The 20258-nt window shown below is 46.0% G+C and overlaps 1 long non-coding RNA gene across 1 annotated transcript; it reads right to left on the bottom strand.

Moving 5' to 3' along the window:
- Window positions 1-5120: 5120 nt before the first annotated feature.
- LOC119942813 lies at window positions 5121-17342 on the bottom strand. The gene is made up of 3 exons (XR_005455401.1): window positions 17110-17342; window positions 6494-6631; window positions 5121-5159 (listed from the first exon to the last, which is right to left on the bottom strand). It is a non-coding gene; the product is annotated as an uncharacterized LOC119942813 (long non-coding RNA).
- Window positions 17343-20258: the final 2916 nt, after the last annotated feature.

Genomic DNA, 20258 nt, shown 5'->3' with positions numbered 1-20258 from the left:
TAGTCAGTCAGTCGATCGTACTTATTGAGAGCTTACTGTATGTACTGAGCGGCTCCTGCTATTTCACTATTTTGGAGGCCTGAACCACCCTGCCTGTGTGATAATAATATTAATAATAATGATGGCACTTGTTAATCACTTACTATGTGCAAAGCACTGTTCTAAGTGCTGGGGGGGGGGGGATACAAGGTGATCAGGTTGTCCCACGTGGGGCTCACAATCTTAATCCCCATTTTACAGATGAGGGAACTGAGGCTCAGAGAAGTTAAGTGACTTGCCCAAGATCACACAGCAGACATGGGATTCAAATCCATGACCTCTGACTCCAAAGCCCAGGCTCTTTCCACTGAGCCACGCTGCTTCCCAGGAAAACAGATTCAGATTATTCAGTCAGTCAATCGCATTTATTGGGTGCTCACCTTGTGCAGAGCACTGTATTAAGCGCTTGGGAGAGGACTACAGAACAATAAACAGCATTCCCTGGCCACAAGGAGCTTACAGTCTAGATTAGAGGACATGTGTCTGTTTATTGTTCTGCTGGACTCTCCCAAGTGTTTAGTACAGTGCTCTGCACCCGGTAAGTGCTTAATAAATATGATTGACTGACAGAAGAGAAGATGAGTGTCGGGCAGCCCATCGTCGCAGCCACCAAATCCCCACCTGCCTCTGCTCTGTCCCCCAACTTCAGGGGTTTATACCTCACCCCTGCGGGAAGTTGCAAACAATCCCTGAATCAATCATCGATTAATCGATCAGTGATATTTCTGGAGCATTTACTGGGCCCAGAGCACTGTACTGAGCACTTGAGAAAGTATAATGAAATGAAGTTGGCGACGTGATCCCTGCCTACAAGGACTTTACAGCCAACTCTGTGTAGAGCACTGTACTAAACACGTGGGGATCAATCAGTCAATCAGTGGTATTTATTGGAGTATACTAAGTGCAGAGCACTGTACTAAGCGCTTGGGAGAGCACTATATAACGGAGTTAGCAGACACACTCCCTGCCCACAATGAGTTTATAGCTTAGAAAAGGAAAAGTACAGTACAATCAATCAATCAATCATATTTATTGAGCGCTTACTGTGTGCAGGGCACTGTACTAAGCGCTTGGGAAGTACAAGTTGGCAACATATAGAGACAGTCCCTACCCAACAGTGGGCTCACAGTCTAAAAGGAGTTGGTAGACACAAGAGAGTTGGCACAATTCCTGTCCACAAGGAGCTGACAGTCTACGGAGTGCAGAGCACTGCGCTGAGCACTTGGGAAAGTACAGTACAACAGAGTTGACAGACGTGATCCCTGCCACAAGGAGCTTAATAATACTCATAATAATAATAACTGTGGTATTTTTTAAGTGCTCACTATGTGCCAGGCACTGTACTAAGCACTGGGATGGATACAGGTTGGATACAGTCCCAATAGAGTTGGTGGACATAATTCCTGTCCACAAGGAGCTGACAGTCTACGGAGTGCAGAGCACTGTGCTGAGTACTTGGGAAAGTACAGTACAACAGAGTTGACAGACGTGATCCCTGCCACAAGGAGCGTAATAACGTGGTATTTTTTAAGTGCTCACTATGTGCCAGGCACTGTACTAAGCACTGGGATGGATACAGGTTGGATACAGTCCCAATAGAGTTGGTGGACACAATTCCTGTCCACAAGGAGCTGACAGTCTGCTGAGTGCAGAGCACTGCGCTGAGCACTTGGGAAAGTACAGTACAACAGAGTTGACAGACGTGATCCCTGCCACAAGGAGCTTAATAATGTGGTATTTTTTAAGTGCTCAGGATGTGCCAGGCACTGTACTAAGCACTGGGATGGATACAGGTTGGATACAGTCCCAATAGAGTTGGTAGACAATTCCTGTCCACAAAGAGCTGACAGTCTACTGAGTGCAGAGCACTGTGCTGAGCACTTGGGAAAGTACAGTACAACAGAAGTTGACAGACGTGATCCCTGCCACAAGGAGCGTAATAATGTGGCATTTTTTAAGTGCTCACTATGTGCCAGGCACTGTGCTAAGCACTGGGATGGATACAAGAGAATCAGGTTGGATACAGTCCCTGTCCCACGTGGGGCTCCCAGTCTCAATCCCCATTTTACAGATGAGGGAACTGATGCCCAGGGAAGTGAAGTGACTTACCCATGATCACACAGCAGACAAGAACCCACGACCTTCTGACTCCCACGCACATGCTCTGTTCACTAGGCTATGCTGCTTCTCACAGTACACTAGAGTTGGTGGACACGATCCCTGCCCACGTGGATCTTACTATGTATGGGACTGCAGAGCCGTAGGACAGATGGTTGAGAGGCCGCCCAGCTAGAGGTTTGCTTGGGCTCCTCAGGCCTGGGCGAATCTCCGGACCCCGACCTGGGGAAGACAGGCTGACCTCAGTCAGAGCTGGGGGTGCCGGTTTCAATCCCCACCTTCATTTCCCTCACGTCAACCCTCATTCATTCATTCAATCGTATTTATTGAGCGCTTACTGTGTGCAGAGCACTGTACCAAGCGCTTGGGAAGTACAAGTCAGCAACATATAGAGACGGTCCCTGCCCAACAACAGGCTCGCAGTCTAGGAGGGGGAGACAGACAACAAAACAAAACACACAAATGGGTGTCAAAGTCGTCAGAACAAATAGAATTAAAGCTAGATGCACACCATTACCTCATCAGATGGGACAGAGCTGGGAAGCAGCAAGATCAATCAATCAATCATTCAATCAATCGTATTTATTGAGCGCTTACTATGTGCAGAGCACTGTACTAAGCGCTTGGGAAGTACAAATTGGCAACACATAGAGACAGTCCCTACCCAACAGTGGGCTCACAGTCTAAAAGGGGGAGACAGAGAACAGAACCAAACATACCAACAAAATAAAATAAATAGGATAGAAATGTACAAGTAAGATAAATAAATAAATAAATAAATAGAGTAATAAATATGTACAACCATATATACATATATACAGATCTAGTGAAGAGCGTGAGACTGGGAGACAGAGGCCCTGGGTTCTAACCCGGCTCTACCAATTTTCTGCTGTGTGACCTTGGGCAAGTCGCTTCACTTCTCTGACTCTCCTTTTACTCATCTGCACAATGGGGATTACACTGTGAGCCCCATGTGGGACGTGCACTGTGTCCAACCTGATTAATCTGTATCTCCCCCAGCGCTTAGTAGAGTGCCTTGCACATAGAAAGTGCTTAACAAATATCATTATTATTATTAATAATAATATTCGTTATCATTATTAATATTATTAGTGTTTGGCACAAAGTAAGCACTGGAGAAGCAACTCTAAAATAACAATAACAATAATAATAGACAAGGGGACATTTGGCAGGAATGGCGGTTGCGGTGGCATGACATTGTTTCACATGCCTGATGCCTCCCCAAGCTCATGAACTCCAAAACGGGACCCCGGGAACGACAAATCTCAGAAGTGCCCAGGGACGCTACACGTGTGAACCACTGTGCCGTCCACCCTCCATCAGCCGCGGGGTCTTGGAGAAGGGTCAGGCACTTATGTTCAAGAAGCAGCTTGGTGTAGTGGATAGAGCAGGGGTTTGGGAGTCAGGAGGTCATAGGTTCTAATCCCGACTCTACCACTTGTCTGCTATATGACCTAGGGCAAATCACTTCACTTCCCTGGGCCTCAGTTACCTCATCTGTGAAATGGAGATTAAGACTGTGAGCCCCACATGGTACAGGGACTGTGTCCGACCTAATTAGCTCGTATCTACCCTAGTCCTTCCCCTCTCAGGATGGCATCTGGAGAGTTTCCAATACTCTACCAGTCTCGGCTACGGGAGGGAGAGTCAAGCAGAGGCATACCCATTCCACTCCTAGCTTGGCACATAGTAAGCGCTCAATAAATACGATTGATTAAATACGATTGATTGATTGGCCAGTGGCTAGCGAGTGGCAGGCAATCTGGTACAAGTCAAAACTCACCTGTGCTGGGCAGCAGCGGCATGGGAGAGACTCGAGGGTGAAGACTCAAGTTTGCTGTACAAAAGAAGGCAGTGGTGAACCACGTCCGTAATTTTCCCAAGAAAACTCTACGGATACACTACCAGAACTATTGCAGATAGCGGGGCTTTTTGGGAGAGATGCGTCCATTGAGTCGCTATGGGTCGGGGACGGCTCGACAGCAGAAGACAAGACCCCAGTGCTTAGTACGGTGCTTGGCACACAGTAAGCGCTTAACAAATACCATTAAAAAATTCCTTACTGAAATCACAAAATGTTGGGCTTCCACACAAGGCAGTCAGTGTTGTGGAAGAACTGTTTCTGCTCTGCATTTCGGTAAGAATTAAGGAAAGGTCTTCCAAACAACACACGGCTGCCTGGATACAGCACCCGTGTGATGGAATAAACCGTGTGTGGCCTCAGACTCCGAGTGGGTTTTACACCGCAAGGATCCCTTCACATGAGGTTCTGCAGGTTATCGGAGGACTGGGTGTATTTATATTCTTCTTTAGACAGCGTTATTAGCCAGGTGAATATAATTAAGTGGAATAACAAAATTCAAAGGGAATACCTCCGTTGTCCTGAGACTACAGTTTACACGGGCTGCATAATGAAGTTTCAGCCAGGAGCAAGTTTTTGAGGCTGATTTCAAAGATCTTGAAACCAGGGTTTGTTATGGAAATGATGCTAGTTGGTTTGACTAATCATATTGCCAGTGCTAAATGAAGCTACAGATCTCCATCCAGCCTAATGACTAAGTCCAATTACGCTTGGGTTTTGAGTTTTGAGTTGAATCCTAGTACTCCTTTTCTCACGGTACTCCATTTTGGGAGCACAGTAACTCACAAGTTAAGAGCCAAGCTCACTTCTTCTATCTTTATTGTATTTGTTAAGCGCTTACCATGTATCAAACACTGTCCTAAGCGCTGGGGTAGGCACACATTTATTAAGTCAGACAAAGTTCCTGTCCTGCAAGAGGCTCACAGTCTAAGTAGGAGGGAGAACAGGCCCTTATACTGAAAACTCTCCCCCACCCAAGGAATTCTTTAAGTCAGTCAATCAATCGATCAGTAGTAATAATTAAGCACTTACCGTGTGTAGAGCACTGTACTAAGCGCTTGGGAGAGTATGGTATAACAGAATTGTTGGATTCGTTCCCTGCCCACAATGAGCTTATGGTCTAGAAGAGGAGACAGACATTAATATAAATTAATTACAGATATAAACATAAGTGCTTTTTAGACTGTGAGCCCACTGTTGGGTAGGGACTGTCTCTATATGTTGCCAACTTGTACTTCCCAAGCGCTTAGTACAGTGCTCTGCACACCATAAGCGCTCAACAAATACGATTGATGATGATGAAGCGCTTTGGGGCTGAGGGCGGGGCGAATAAAGGGTACAAATCCAAGTAAGCAATAGGATTTCAAGAATTTCCATGGGGTTCCTTCTCTGGGCAATATGAAATCATCAATGGTGGTCAACTGATTAGTCTAACAATAATGATTTTTCCTGGAATCCCTTTGCGCTTCATATCTGCCAGAACAACGAATCAGTGAGTCGAGGATATTTATTGAATGCTTACACTGGGAAGAGGACTGTATGAAGGGCTTGGGAAAGTAAAACAAATGATCCCTGTCCTGAAGGAGCTCAGATGGTAAGCTTCTCGTGGGCGGGGAACACGTATACCGACTCTATTACATTGTCATCTCCTAAGTACAGTGCTCTGCACACAGTGAGCACGTAATCATCATCATCATCAATCATATTTATTGAGCGCTTACTATGTGCAGAGCACTGTACTAAGCGCTTGGGAAGTACAAGTTGGCAACATATAGAGACAGTCCCTACCCAACAGTGGGCTCACAGTCTAAAAGGGGGAGACAGAGAACAAAACGAAACATACTAATAAAATAAAATAAATAGAATAGATATGTACAAGTAAAATAAATAAATAAATAAATATTTTGATAAATAAATAAATAACGTAGTGAATACGACTGATTATAATCTAGGAGGTGAGACTGACATTCAAATAAATTGCAAGTAGGGGTTGGGCTGAGGGGGTCTGGGTTCAAGTGCATAGGTGATACACAGTTCTTCCCATCTTCAGCGTCGTCCTGAAAGCTCAGACTTCCCCAGGGGTCTACCCTGATGAATCATCATCAATCGTATTAATTGAGCGCTTACTATGTGCAGAGCACTGTACTAAGCGCTTGGGAAGTACAAATTGGCAACATATAGAGACAGTCCCTACCCAACATGAATGTCTCCTCTCCCCTCATTTTGTCCTCCAACTAAACAACAATAATAATAGTAATAATGATATTTGTTAAGCACCTGCTGGGACTGGCACATACTAAGCTCTTAAATGACACAGATACAATAATAATAATGATAACAAAAATAACAATAATAATCAGAAGAACTTTAAAAGATTTCACCCTTTAAAAACTGGAAATTAAGACATTTCAGCTATGGATTAAGTCAATCAACTATTCTTTATTGAGCACTTACTTGTGCAGAGCACTGAACTAAGCACTCGTTCATCCGTTGTACAGCACTTCTTGGATGCCCACTGTGATAGAGCTTTGAGATATGTGTAGTCCTGGGTAAGTTTTGTCATCCTAGATGGCCTTCAAACCGCATCCCTCCCTGTGCACAGACAATGAAGGTCTGAGAATCTGATAAGAGGCAATAAAGCTGCTTACTCGGCTGTTTGGAGACCTGCAAAATACACCCGGACCTGAGGCAGTTATAAAAAGGAATTCCAACATGGGCGTGAATCAGCGTGGCTCAGTGGAAAGAGCTCGGGCTTTGGAGTCAGAGGTTCAAATCCCGGCTCCACCAGTTGTCAGCTGTGTGACTCTGGGCAAGTCGCTTAACTTCTCTGTGCCTCAGTTCCCTCATCTGTAAAATGGGGATTAAGACTGTGAGCCCCCCGTGGGACAACCTGATCACCTTGTAACCTCCCCAGCGCTTCGAACAGTGCTTTGCACATAGTAAGTGCTTAATAAATGCCATTATTATTATTATTAATATAGTAAGCGCTTAACAAATACCAACATTATTATTATTATTATTACTATTTGCACATAGTAAGCGCTTAATAAATGCCATCATTATTTTATTATTATTTTACCCATCCTTAGATGTGCCTAATTCTTACCATGTGTGGCACAGGTAGGGACCCCCGTGCAGCCCCCCTTCCTTTAAGGAAGAAGGAGCAGACACATTCACCTGGTTCAAATTTGCTTCAGTGCCAGGATAGTCAGGCCTTGAGAGGGACAGCCTCTCATCATCCTCATCATCATCATAAGCATAATTATTAACAACAACAATAATAATGATGGCATTTATTAAGTCCTGTTTTTTAAATGGCATTTATTAAGCCCTATCTTTTTGCCAGGCATTGGACTAAGCACTGGGTTACAATTTAATCAGGTTGGACACAGTCCATGTCCCACATGCGGCTCACAGTCTTAATCCCTGTCTGACAGCTGAGTTGTTGTGTGACCTTGGGCAAGTCATTTCACTTCTCTATGCCTCAGTTACTTCATCTGTAAAATGAGGATTATGATTGTGAGCCCTGTGTGAGACAGGGACTGTGTCCAACCCCAGAGCTTACTACAGTGCCTGGCACATAGTAAGCGATTATCTAATACTACAATTATCACAATGTGCTGAGGAAACTGAGTCTCCTTCCAGTCGACCAATGATATTTATTGAGTGGTTGACACATTCAGGAGAATAAATGCCTGAGTGAATCCCCAAAGGGAAGACTCCGTGAGTTTATGTGGGTCTGTTCTTCTCCTCGGGCAGGGAGAGACGTGGGCTTACCAATTATCCTTGATCCTAACTTTTTCCTCCAGAGCTCCTAATGGCACTAGAACACAACCCAAGATGCAGCAAAGAGGGCAGAAACCTCCCTCCCCTTTTTCTGTGGGTCTTGGCTTGCCCTCCTGACCTCCCCATCCCTGACAGGCACTTTTTAACACTAGCAGCCCTCTGAATCAATCAATCAATCAATCAATCAATCAATCGTATTTATTGAGTGCTTACTGTGTGCAGAGCACTGTACTAAGCGCTTGGGAAGTACAAGTTGGCAACATATAGAGACAGTCCCTACCCAACAGTGGGCTCACAGTCTAGAAGGGGGAGACAGAGAACAAAACCAAACATATTAACAAAATAAAATAAGTAGAATAGATCTGAAGCCCACCTCAGCCAAGAACAGTTTGTTAATATGAAACATAGGACACAGTAATGGCTTAGTAGATACAGCCCGGGCCTGGGAATCAAAAGGACCTGGGTTCTAATTCCTGCTCAGCAACTTGTCTGCTGTGTGACCTTGGGCAACTCACTTCACTTCTCTAGGCTTCAGTTCCCTCATCTGTAAAATGGGGATAAAGAGTGCGAACTCCATGTGGGACAGGGACTGTATCCAACCTGATTTGCTTGTATCTACCCCGCACCTAGAATAGTGTGTGGCACATAGTATGTGCTTAACAAGTGCCATTATTATTATCATCATCATCGTTATTATTATTATTGATGTCCTAGTACAGTGCATGGGTGGTTGGGGTTCCAGCACAGTGCACAAATACAGGACGGGGTGATGTGCCTGATATTATAATAATAATAATGGCATTCGTTAAGCGCTTACTATAAGCAATCACATGGGTTACTTCGGGATACAGTGCAATACAATGATGTTAAACACACCATTTGGCACAGGCACTCTGAGTTTCTGTGAATCTTGAACACTTCTCTGGGGAACCCCCGACCCCCCCGGACCTGCACCAGGGCCTTTCGAGACTCCTCTAAACAAATGCACCTCTGCCAAGCTGTGGGAACTTGGTGATAGAAGCTGAGTTGGAAGGAGGCTTGGTGCTGAAAATTGAAATACTGGACACTACGGGTGGCCTAGCGGATAGAAACCGAGCCTGAGAGTCAGCAGGAACAGGGTTCTAATCCCAGCTCTGCCATGTGTCTTTTCTATGGGACCTTAGGGAAGTCACTTCACTTCTCTGGGCCTCAGTGACCTCATCTGTAAAATGGGAATTAAAAGTCTGAGCCCCATGTGAGACAGAGACTGTGTCCAATCTGATTAGCTTGTATCTACCCACAGTGCTTAGTTCGTTGCCTGGCACATAGTACGTGTTTAATACAGAAAAAAATAAATGTTCTTTGTGCCATATCTGTGCTGTACAGAGGACAGGCTAGCTGAAAAACAGATCATTATTATTATTATTATATAAATATTTATTAATCAATCAATCAATCGTATTTATTGAGCGCTTACTGTGTGCAGAGCACTGTACTAAGCGCTTGGGAAGTACAAGTTGGCAACATATAGAGACAGTCCCTACCCAACAGTGGGCTCACAGTCTAAAAGGGGGAGACAGAGAACAAAACCAAACATACTAACAAAATAAAATAAGTAGAATAGATGTGTACAAGTAAAATAAATAAATAGAGTAATAAATATGTACAAACATATATACATATATACAGGTGCTGTGGGGAAGGGAAGGAGGTAAGATGGGGGGATGGAGAGGAGGATGAGGGGGAGAGGAAGGAAGGGGCTCAGTCTGGGAAGGCCTCCTGGAGGAGGTGAGCTCTCAGTAGGGCCTTGAAGGGAGGAAGAGAGCTAGCTTGGCGGATGGGCAGAGGGAGGGCATTCCAGGCTTACTATGTGCCAAGCACTGTACTGAGTGCTAAGATAGGTACTCTATAACCAGATCAGACACAGTCCCTGTCCCTCACGGAGATCACAGCTCAAGTAGGGGGGATGACAGGTATTGAATCCCCATTTTAATAAAGGAGTTACCTGAGGCCCAGATAAGACAGATGCCCTGCCCAAAGTCACGCAGTGGGAAAGTGGTGGGGCTGGGATTAGAACCTAGATTTCTGGCTCAATCAATCAATCAACGGCGTTTACTGAGCACTCACTATGTGCAGAGCACTGGGAGGGTAAAATAGAATTGGTAGACACCATATCTCTCCACAAAGAGCACACAATCTAGTGGGTCTCCGAGGCCTGTGCTCTATCCATTAGGCCAGGTTGCTTCCCAGTGGCCACTCTCTTCAAGAGGAAGAAATCCACTCTTCTTCCTCTCTCTCTCCCTAACCCCATTTAAGTCTACAGAGGCTTTCCTGTTTGACCTAAGGCGACTCTCCTTCCTCTCCCCCAGCAGACTTTAACCTCAATCCCTGCCTATCTCCAACTGCCTGGCCTCAGGTCCTGTCCTACCCAAAGGCTCCTTCGGAAGCAGGAAGGGGAGAACCAAAGCCCCCTCCACCCACTCGGCTCTCCGTCTCTCTTGGAAACAATCGGAGGCTGCCTTAAAGGCGAGTCGCTGGCAGAGGGGACGGTGCCCGGTGCCAACTTCCTCTTCCCTCCGCTCCGCTCTCCAACAGAGCAGCTGTTTTAGCCATGGGATGGGGGAGGGAAGCCTCCGCGACATGCTGACAGAACCTCTTCCAGGGCGTCTCAGCCCGGCCCCAAGGAGCGCAGCCCAGACAGTGTCGGGCAGCCTTGGGACCTTGGCTAGCATCAGGATGAGTCTAATACAAGATGGGTGGCTGGAAAGTGGCGGGGGGGAGACACGTTGGGGCACCCAACCCTCTTCCTTTGCCCCCAGGGAAGTCTGAGGTGCTGGTTAATAATAATAATGATGGGGTTTTTTAAGCACTTACGATGTGCGAAACACTGTTCTAAGCGCTGGGGGAGATACGAGGTCATCAGGTTGTCCCATCTGGGGCTCACAGCCTTCATCCCCATTTTACAGATGAGGTCACGGAGGCACAGAGAAGTGAAGTGATTTGCCCAAAGTCACACAGCTGACAAGTGGCGGAGCCGGGATTAGAACCCACGACCTCTGACTCGTAAGCCCGGACTCTTTCCACTGAACCACGTTGCTTCTCTGGTTCTCTGCGGACTCAAGCAGTCGTCTCCTCAGCTGTTGGTCCCCGGCAGTCCAAATACAGAGGCCGCCCAGATCACCAAGAGAACCTGCCCCGCCTCAGATGCATTTGTTAGCTTCCTATCGGGTGACAGGCCGTTATTTGTAATAATAATAATAATAATAATAATAATGGTATTTGTTAAGCGCTTACTGTGTGCCAGGCACTGTTCTAAGCACTGGGGTAGTTACAAGGTTATCAGGTTATCCCACGTGGGGCTCACGGTCTTAGTCCCCATTTTCCAGATGAGGTAAATGAAGCACAGAGAAGTTAAGCGACTTGCCCAAGGTCACACAACTGACAAGTGGCGGAGCCGGAATTCAAACCCACGACCTCTGACTCCCAAGCCCATGCTCTTTCCACTAAGCCACACTGCTTCTCATCAACTATTCATCTTCTAGACTTGCATCTTGGATCTTTCTAATAATGTTGCTGCTGCAGGAAGACATATGAGTCAGAAGTGGGAATTCTTTAGTCAAAAGGCGGATCCTGGGAAAGCCTCCCTGATTTTCCGACCTCAGCATAATCTTGTGCTGGCCATTGTAATGGAAATAATAATAATTGTGTTATTTGTTAAATACGTACTATGTGTCAGTCATTGTACTAAGCGTGGGGATAGATACAAGGTAATTGGGTCTCACATGGGGCTCACAGTCCTTAATCCCCATTTTACAGATGAGGGAACTGAGGCACAGAGAAGTGAAGTGACTTGCCCACGGTCACCCAGCAGACAAGTGGCGGAGCTGGGATTAGAACCCAGGTCCTTCTGACTGCCAGGCCTGTATTCTATCCGGAGTGCATTAATAATAATGATGGCATTTGTTAAGCCTTTACTCTATGCCAAGTACTGTACTAAGCGCTGGGGTAGGTACGAGTTAATGAGGTCGGTCACAGTCCCTGTCCCACATGGGGCTCACAGCATAAGTAGAAGGTCAAACAGGCACTGAATCCCCATTTTACAGTTGAGGAAACTGAGGCACAGAAAGGTGAAGTGACTTACCCAAGGTGACACGGCAGACAAGTGGCAGAGCTGCGATTAGAACCCAGGTGCTCTGCGTCCTAGGCCCAAGCTCTTTCCACCAGGCCCTGCTGCTTCTCACTGTCGGAAATCCACAACTCTTCACTTACCTTCTCCATTCCTCAATTAACTCATCTGTAAAATGGGATTAAAACTGGGAGCCCCATGTGAGACAAGGACTGCAGCCAAACTGACTAGCTTCTATCTACTCCCGCGCTTCAGACAGTGCCTGGAACATAGCATGCGCTTAACAAATGACACTAAAAAAAGGGAAAGGGCAGGAGAAAGTGAGACAGAAACTACCGCCTCAGTACTTTTGATGAAATGCAGCCTTTGTCTAACAAGACAGTTCCTTCAACCTTTGTTTTGAGCATCCTTGCTTAATATGCTGTAGTACGCTATGTACTTTTTGGATTCTCACAGTGTTCTGGTTGAGTAACCACAGTTTTCTCTGGCTACACACCTGTCATTTTACATCGGCTTCGCTCTCGCTCAGGACCTGTAGGGTTTCCCATCTAAATCAATCAATCAATCCATCAATCAAGGGCACCCGGTGAGTACATACTGAACGCCATCCACTGGACTAAGAACTTGCCAAGTTCACCAGAAGCACAACCCACTCCAGTTTTGCCATCCCCTGGGTTCCCAAGAACCAAAATCACAAGGAGAGTGAGGGAAATCTGTTGTTGAAACCCTCCCGCTCACCCAGCAAGAGGCCAGTGGGAATGGGAAGGAATGTAGAAGATCTGGCAGTTTTTCTGCTGAGTCCCGGGGTCTGAAAAGGCAAACTTTATGTGCTCTGAAGGGCAGGAGATCTTCTGGTATGCAAACACTCAAGATACCCACATTCTTAAGGTAAAAGAGGAGTTAATCATTGCTTCCCTTGGCCTGGATGGATAACCTTTTGCCCGGGTTAGTCTTGTCCTTCTCTTTCCATTAGCAACGGACAGTCAATTAATTAATCAATGGTATTTATTGAGCACTTACTCTGTGCAGAGCACTGTACTAAATGCTTGGGAGAGCACAATACAACAGAATTAGCAGACACGCTCCCTCCCGATGACAAGGGTGAAGATTTGGTTCTGCCATATGTCTGCTGTGTGGCCATGGGCAAGCCACTTTACTTCTCTGTGCCTCAGTTACCTCATCTATTAAATGGGGATTGAGACTGTGAGCCCCTTGTGGGACAGGGACTGTGTCCAACCTGATTAGCTTATATCTACCCTTCTGTTTAGAACAGTGCCTGCACCTAGTAAGAGCTTAACAAATACCATAATTATTATTATGGGAGAAAGGGGAAGGGGAGTAAGGGACAAGGTGGGATGGGAATGGACAGTCACATTTAGAGAAACAGCATGATCTAGTGGACAGAGCAAGGGCTTGGGAGTCAGAAGGACCTGGGTTCTAATCCTGGCTCCTCCACTTGTCTGCTGTGTGACCCTGGGCAAGTCACTTCATTTCTCTGGGCCTCGCTTCCCGCATCTGTAAAATGGGGATTCATTCAATCATATTTATTGAGCGCTTAATGTGGTCAGAGCACTGTAGTACGGTCTTGAGGACTGTGAGCTCCATGTGGGACAGGGACCGTGTCTAACCTGTTTAGCTTGTATCTACACTAGTGTTTAGTACAGTGTCTGGCACATAATGGGATTAAGCGCTTAGTACAGTGCTTTGCACATAGTAAGCGCTCAATAAATACGATTGATGATGATGATGATGATTTGCGATTACAACCAGGTCTCCTCACTCCCAGACCCGTTCTGCTTCTCAGAATCCTGCCTCCACCCATCCCTGGGCCCGCTCCCATTTACCCTGGCACCTGAGTGTGCTGTAAGCCTCACACGCTCCTTCCAACCCATCTTTTAAAATGACTGGGATGGGGTTGTCGCATTGCAATTTCGAGAATATTGACCTGGAATGGAAGTTCCTTGTGGGCAGGGAACCTGTCACTTTGGTTTTGTACTTCCCATGCGTTTAGTACACTACACTGTCCCCACTGGGCGTGTAATCAAAACCATGACAACCTACTTCATCTGACTTGATCTTGTCAGTGCACAAGACCCACTTGGAGAGGAGGGGCTTGTATCATGCCAATTCAGGGCAATGGTGAGATATCTCCAGAAAGTCCCTTCTTGGAAAATGAAATAAGGCAATGAAATAAAAGTCAAACACATGGGACGTTTGGCTACCTAAGGCAGACCACTGGGAGAGATTTCCAAGGACAGTGGATGCAGGGGGATTCCCTGGCATCTTAGAGGTTTAAGACAACCTGGGAATAATAACTGTGAAATCCGTTAAGTGTTTACTATGTGTCAAGCCCTGTAGCCAGTTACAAGCTGGGATAGTTACAAGCTAATCATCATCAATCGTATTTATTGAGCGCTTACTGTGTGCAGAGCCCTGTACTAAGCGCTTGGGAAGGGCAAGTTGGCAACATATAGAGACAGTCCCTACCCAACAGTGGGCTCACAGTCTAATCAGGTCAGACATAGTCCCACAGGGTATCACAGTCTAGGTAGACGGGAGAAGAGGTGTTTAAACCCCATTTTACAGATGAGGAAACTGAGTTAAGTGACTTGCCCCAGATCACACAGCGGAAAAGTGGCAGAGTCTGGATTAGAACCCCAGATTCTCCGACTCCTAGGCCCGTATTCTTTCCACTTAGACCACGCCGCTCCTCGCCTTGCCTGGAATGTGCCAGTTCCAGATCAATCAATCAATCAATCAATCGTATTTATTGAGCGCTTACTATGTGCAGAGCACTGTACTAAGCGCTTGGGAAGTACAAATTGGCAACACATAGAGACAGTCCCTACCCAACAGTGGGCTCACAGTCTAAAAGGGGGAGACAGAGAACAGAACCAAACATACCAACAAAATAAAATAAATAGGATAGAAATGTACAAGTAAAATAAATAAATAAATAGAGTAATAAATATGTACAACCATATATACAGGTGCTGTGGGGAAGGGAAGGAGGTAAGATGGGGGGATGGAGAGGGGGACGAGGGGGAGAGGAGGGAAGGGGCTCAGTCTGGGAAGGCCTCCTGGAGGAGGTGGGCTCTCAGCAGGGCCTTGAAGGAAGGAAGAGATCTGGGGAAGTTTTGTTTTTTGTTTGGTTTTCAGGCTCACCAGCGAGGGCCCAATTTCTGAGCCTCCCACACACGTTTCCTGTGATAACACAAATGTTGCCACTTTCAGAGGGTCGACTACAGGCTGGAAAAGGAAGGCTGAACTCTAGGCAGTAAAAGGATGGGCCACCAGATGGCCGTGCAACTCTTTGCTGACTGCAACAAGATTTGAGAAAAGTCGCGGAAAGAACTGTAATTTCAGGGCTTTTTCATCATCATCATCATCAATCGTATTTATTGAGCGCTTACTATGTGCAGAGCACTGTACTAAGCGCTTGGGAAGTACAAATTGGCAACATTGGCAACATTTTTCCATGTGACCTTCATCCAAAGGGAGGCACAGAATCGTGTAACTCCACACGTATAGGTGAACTGGAAAGGACAATTCAATCTAAGCAATCCTTTCCTCCTGGATACCTTTGAAAACTGTCCTTTGACTTGTGCAGCAGCTGTTATCTTCAAATCCCAACTCCGCCACATGTCTGCTGTGTGACCCTGGGCAAGTCACTTCACTTCTCTGAGCCTCAGTGACCTCATCTGTAAAATGGGGATTACGACTGTGAGCCCCACGTGGGACAACCTGATCACCTTGTATCTCCCCCCCAGTGCTTAGAACAGTGCTCTGCACATAGTAAGCGCTTGACAAATGCCATTATTATTATTATTATTATTATTATTATTATTATTATCTAAGGACTGGAGGCTCTGCCTTTCTGTCTGACAGATAATTTGACACCTTTACTCAAAAGGAACCATTCCTCCCCCGCTGACTGTTAATGGCCAAGAGTTTTTTTTCTTATTTCCAAGTATTCCACAGCTGTGCTAAATAGTTGTAGTTCAAAGGTATTCTTCCCATTCTGCTTGAGTTACCACCATTTCACTTGTTATCATTATTATTATTATTATTATTGTGATATTTGTTAAGTGCTTCCTATGTGCCAGGCACTGAACTGAGCACTGGGGGGGATACAAGCCAATTGGGTTGGAACCAGTCCCTGTCACACCTGGGGCTTACAGTCTCAACCCCATTTTATACATGAGATAACTGAGGCACAGAGAAGTGGAGTGACTTGCCCAAGATCGCACAGCAGGAAAGTATTTTTTATTATTACTATTGATAATAATAATATTGATAATAACATCCCTTAAGCGCTTATTGTGTGTCAAGCACTGCACTAAAAGCCAGAGCAGATCCAAGCTAATGAAGTGAGATACAGTCCCTGTCCTTTGTGAGGCACGCAGTTTTAAATAGGAGGGAGAACAAGTATTTTGTCCCTATTTACAAGTGAGGAACCTGAGCTAGAGAGCAATTAAGTGACTTGTCCAAAGGTCACACAGCAGGCAAGTGGCAGAGCCATGATAAGAACCCAAGTGCTCCGACTCTCAGGCCTGTGCTCTTTCCAATAGGCTGCTCTGCTTCTCAGTGGCCACAAAACTCTCCTTTATCCCGGATCCAGCCTTCATTCAACCTCCAAATTTGCTTTATCAGTTAATCAATCAATCAGTATGCAACACCTAGTAAATGCTAGGCACTGTTCCACGAGCTAGGGATAGTATAACTAGCAATCAATCAATCAATGGTATTTATTGAGCACTTCCTGCATACACAGCACTTTATTAAGAGCTTGAGGGAGTATAATGCAATGCAGACACGATCCCTGCCCTAGCCACATGTTTTTTGCCTTTAAGAACTTCACTGCCAAAGTTGCATCCTAGGCTTTTGCTGAAGGAGATCTTGCTTGCCATTTTCAAGTTAATTTTAAAGACTGTAGATGTGTAAGCTTACTGTGGGCAGGGAATGTGTCTACTGTCACACTGCGCTTAGTACAGTGCTCTGCTCACAGAAAGCGCTCAATAAATACGACTGAATGAACGAAACTTTCGAGAAGCAGGTTGGGGCCTCTGGTTGAGATTTCTGAGGCAGGCCAAGCCTTACAATGAAAAAACAGCATTGTCCTAGTAGATAGAGCACAGTCCTGGGAGTCATTAAAAAAAAGGTTGGTCAATACCCTCACCTCAGAGCTTGATTCGTATCTTGCAGCCGTCCTTCCTTGTCCGTCTCCTAAAATGTACGCCGACTTTCTTGGCTTAGTTGAATGTTTACTTCCAGGAGTGTATTTTTGAACAATCTGCTGTCCTCTTGGCAAAGCTTGATGCCCATTTTTAGTTCTGTGTTGTCAGTGAAAATCTTTGGTTGCCTCTGTAAGGTGACTGGCCATGTAGGACCAAGCTACGTGGTCAGTCCGGAAGACAGAGCTGATCAAAAAGAAGAAAAAAAGGGATTTGGATTTGTGTATGAGGGAGTGATTTGACCTGAGGGAAATCAAGCATTTCAAAATCAAGCCCTGACAAGCCACCTGAAAGTCCCAACCTTACTTGGCAGATAAGAACGTGACACAAAAAAGCAGCATGGCCTAGTGGATAGAGCCTGGTCCTGAGAGTTGGAAGGACCTGGGTTCAAATCCTGGCTCCACCACTGCTGTGTGATCATGGTCAAGTCACTTCACTTCTCTGTGTCTCAGTTATCTCCTCTGTAAAATCGGGATTAAGACTGTGAGCCCCTTGTGGGACATGGACCGATTAATTTGTATCTGCTCCAGCTCTTAGAACAGTGCCAGGCACGTAGTTAGGGTTTAACAAATACCATTAGAAAAATGTCACTTTCATAAAACGCCTCCATTGACAAAGAGAAAAACAGTTTCCCTCCATCCTGTTCTGAAGTGGAGGAATGTAACCCCAAAGGGACAGGCCAAATACAGTTCTTTGAGGGAACTCTGTTTCAGGGACACTGACCTTTACACTTTTGCCGGTTCGTTTGCTCTTTACTACCGACAGAATCACTCTCCATAGAGGGAGGAGCTATGTGAGGTGCTTCAAGGGGGAGAGGTGGGTGGATGAGGACGAACTAAAATATAATTTAGGCAGAAAATTGTGCCAGGAAGGAATAAGTTCTCAATAGGAATGAGATGAGATTTAGCCTTCATGCCTCTCTCAGCCCCACTCACTGCATTTTGAAGAGCGGCTGAAATGTCATATTGCCTTTGTGCGGCTGTGCTGATTCTTTTATCGACAAAGTGCAATTTTGTCGCACTCCTGCCAAAGAAAGCATCCCCAGCTGCTTTGCGCTTGGGATGACATTGACATATAGATCAAACACAGCACCCAAGGTAAACAAAGGCATCCTGGAAACAGTTATGGGTTTGTTTTATTTGAACCGAGCACGGCATTCACTGATCCTGCCAGCCGGGCGATTAAGGAGCCCCCACTCAAAGTTCATTTGGCTCTGACTTTTGACTGAGGGGAGTTCTCTTTTTCCACAGGATCATTCAGAAGTTCAGTTTTTTGCTTGCTCTTTTTGGGCCCTGCTAGGTCCCAAGCGAATACACGGGCCTGAAAGTCGGAGGATCTGGGTTCTAACCCAGCTCCATGACATACCTCTTGTGTGACTTTAGGCAAGTCACTTCATTCAGTTTCCTCCTGCGGGGATCCAATGCCTCCTCCTCATCATCAATCGTATTTATTGAGCGCTTACTGTGTGCACAGCACTGTACTAAGCACTTGGGAAGTACAAGTTGGTAACATATAGAGACAGTCCCTACCCAACAGTGGGCTCACAGTCTAAAAATACCTGTTCTCCCTCCGATTAAACCGTGAGCCCTATGTGGAACAGAGGGACTATGTCCAACCTGATTATCTTGTCTCTAACCTAGTACGGAGACGGGCACATAGTAAGCACTTAACCAATACCGCTATTATTAGTATGATAGTGGATAGAGCATGGGTCTAAGAGTCAGAAGATCACGGGTTCTAATCCGACCGCTGCCACTGGTCTGCTGTGTGACCTTGGGCAAGTCACTTCACTTCTCTGTGCCTCTATTCCCTCATCTGTAAGATGGAGATTGAGACTGTGAGCCCCTTTTAGACTGTGAGCCCACTGTTGGGTAGGGACTGTCTCTATATGTTGCCAACTTGTACTTCCCAAGCGCTTAGCACAGTGCTCTGCACACAGTAAGCGCTCAATAAATACGATTGATTGACTGATCGATTGATGTGGGACAGGGACTGGGTCCAATCCGATTTGCTTGTATCCACCCCAGCACTCAGTATAGTGCCTGGCAAACGGTAAGCGCTTAACAAATACCACAGTTATGATTATTATTAGTTAAGTTTTAAATACTGAAATAGAGTCTCGACATGGAGGCAGGGCTGTACAGACCATGGGCCTGGTGCTGTGTGGAGGAAAGACATCATTGCACCTGGAAGAGACGTCAGCGCTTACTATGAGCCCAGCACTGTTATAAGCGCTGGGGTAGATACAAGGTAATCGGGCTGGACATAGTCCCTGTCCCACGTGGGGCTCACATTCTTAATCCCCATTTCAGAGATGACGTCACTGAGGCCCAGAGAAGTGAAATGACTTGTCCAAGGTCACACGGCAGGCGAGTGGCAGAGCTGGGATTAGAACCCAGGTCCTTCTGACTCTTAGGCCCAGGCTCTATCCACTAGGCCATACTGCTTCAGTAAATGCCACTGACTGACTGACTGATCGATCGATTGACTGGTTGGACTTGAAGTACGGGCTCCAGGAGCCGGAGAGGCTTTTCTCTGTGCAGATCCGAGCCCTGGGATGCGTCTCTGTTGAAGTGGTGTGCATTTTGTTCTTTTGTCCTCTCCCAAGCGCTTAGTACAGTGCTCTGCACACAGTAGGCGCTCAATAAATATAACTGACTGACTGACTGAGCTACCCATGTTTTCAGACTCAGCAGGGTTGGAAGTCCTCTCTCGTGAGCTGGGGGCGGGGCACTAAGTCATTTTGCTTCTGGGTGAAGGTAAGCTTAAATGGATTGGGAGTGGACATTTTAGGAGGCAGGACCGAGGAGGATGCAAAAGAGAGAAGAAGAGGGAGAGAGAGAAGGAAGCAGAGAGAAGGGATGAAAAGAGAAAGGGGGGAAATAAACGGAAGGAAAAGAGGGAATGGGAAAGTAGGGAAGAAGGGAGAGAAGGAAAGTGAGATGGGAAAAAAGGAGGGGTAAAGGGAAAAAGTGGGAAATAGGAAAGGGAGGAAATACTCCTATCGTACTCTCCCAAGTGCTTTGTTTAATGTTCTACACACCGTCGGTGTTCAATAAATAATACTGACTTCCTGGCCAATTGGTAAGGAAAG

This window comes from Tachyglossus aculeatus, chromosome 21, assembly GCF_015852505.1.
Source record: "Tachyglossus aculeatus isolate mTacAcu1 chromosome 21, mTacAcu1.pri, whole genome shotgun sequence".
In the NCBI taxonomy this organism is placed as follows: Eukaryota; Metazoa; Chordata; class Mammalia; order Monotremata; family Tachyglossidae; genus Tachyglossus; species Tachyglossus aculeatus.
This window is presented reverse-complemented; position numbering and strand designations above follow the sequence as displayed.